This window comes from Phyllopteryx taeniolatus, chromosome 1 (assembly GCF_024500385.1).
Source record: "Phyllopteryx taeniolatus isolate TA_2022b chromosome 1, UOR_Ptae_1.2, whole genome shotgun sequence".
NCBI classification, from domain to species: domain Eukaryota; kingdom Metazoa; phylum Chordata; class Actinopteri; order Syngnathiformes; family Syngnathidae; genus Phyllopteryx; species Phyllopteryx taeniolatus.
Window position 1 is genome coordinate 42,948,357 of NC_084502.1, and position 2,092 is coordinate 42,950,448.

Below are 2,092 nucleotides of genomic sequence, written 5' to 3' on the forward strand. Positions count from 1 at the left end.
CACGATAGAGCCAAAAGGTACAATTTGATGTAACAGTATATTATTGACATATTTAAAGGGCTTGTGTAGTTTCATTACATGGCACTAACACCAAAGAAATGAATAAATATGTTAGTAATTAGTTAATCTGATATTAGTAATAATATACGACTTGTTTGAGTGGAGTGTATGATTATTGCTGGGTGGTTTTAGCTGTCACTGTTTTTCAAATGAGTTATTAATGGAATGGAATTAAGATAGTTAACAATAAATGACCTTTGTCCTTTCCCTTTCCCTGATACATTGAGAATTGAACTGCTGATAGCTAAAAAGGATAGATACTTGCCATGTAGGCGATCTACCGCTAGATTGCAGCCGAGACCATTGGCAGAGTTAGATGGAGATGGAATGTCGAGTGAATGGCTTCAATGGGTTGTGACGAAAAGTGGCGACGTGAGGTGTGGTGTCGCTCCCACGAGGACAACTCACCATGGCGACAGCCGGGCGGGTCACGCGGACTTGGGTAGCCCGTGTCATGAGTGGCCATGTGATTTTTTATCACTACAGCGCCACGCCACTTGTGCACCACGGAAACTTCTCTTGGCTCTGCTGGGACAGCACACTTTTCTACAGTTGTCTTGTATTTAGAGTTGCCGTGTGATATGACTTTAGCATCAATGAAGCCAAGTGTTTTGCCGAGTTCACCGTCCACCATCAAATCACACATTTATGACAAATGGACCGCATACTTTCTAATATAGGCTTAATAATAATATTAATAATAATAATAATTATTATTATTAATAATAATAATAATAATAATAATAAACATTATTATTAGTAGTAGTAGTAGTAGTAGTAGTATTTGCAACTCCTATGAGGCTGTCGGAAAATGTCACAGGATAGGCGGTATAGAAATTGGATGGAGGTATGGCCGAATGTTCGATGCAATCCCATTCCGTAAATTGTGTGGGTGTTGCTAATCAAAGGAAACGGTTTCTGAACTCATTGGAACGTGAATGTTGAGCAACTTTTATAGTACCCTGTCAGGCGTAGTATATTTCAATAGTACCACAATCAGAGTTCCTTTGCAAGGGCCAAATCTGTATTCAAGCCAACCATCTTTTCTTTGACGTTCTACATCAAAGTAGATGTTCATTAGGGTTTTCATTCTTCGCCCAGACAGTGACATGTCTTGGGTTCACAACAGGCGTCCTGGTCTGCAAAGAGGATTGTTTTGCATCTGATAAGATAAAGGTAACGGGAGCGTAGCTAGAATGCGAGGCGCCAGCAGGCGGGTGCGATTCCAAATCTGGTCATGAGGAACGACCATCTTCCGGGTGCACCCATGAGGGGCTAATTCCACGCCCAGAGAATTAAACCTTGATAAACTGAGATCCAGGGGTTTTTGGGGGCTCTTTCGTTGTTCTGGCAATGTAAGCAGCTGTTATAACACTAAGGCTTGTGTTATCGAATTAGCCCAAACGCCAAGTGTCTCGAAGTCTTCATTCATCCCATGCCCGACGGAAAGCCGCAGGTCTCCCGGGTGACCTCCGACTCGGAACCACAGGCGAAAAAATCCACCTCAAAGGCAACTGGCAAATGCCTAGGGTCCCTAGCTGAAGACTGTCCCATATCAATGAGAAAATAATGGCACTCCTTCAGACACTACAACGACAATGTATCGGGAAGCCCCCCCACCCCACCCCACCCCCATACAGCCTAATTGTTGCTGGCTGGTGGCGACACTGATATTGGTTCATATCAATGACAAAACTAGAAACTCTCAAACAACAACAAAATGAAGCAAACTTAACATTCAGGTGTCAGCAATTCTTGCCTCCTGTCACCCCCCACCCCCTCTAATTGTATTTTGCACATTTCAGTTATTTTAATACATTTATACAATGTATGTGAAGTTTGCCTTAAGTGTTGGTAGTTCAGTTATTCATTTTAATATGGGTCAATTATGTAATAAATTATATGTTTTCTTATCCAGTGTCCTGTTTTTTTTGTTTGCCTTTGGGTGTTTGTGTGTGTGAATGAGTGCATAATGTGGCCCAAGTAGACAGGCACAGAGTCTCCCTGGGCCTCCCCTCCCCTCCCCTCCTCT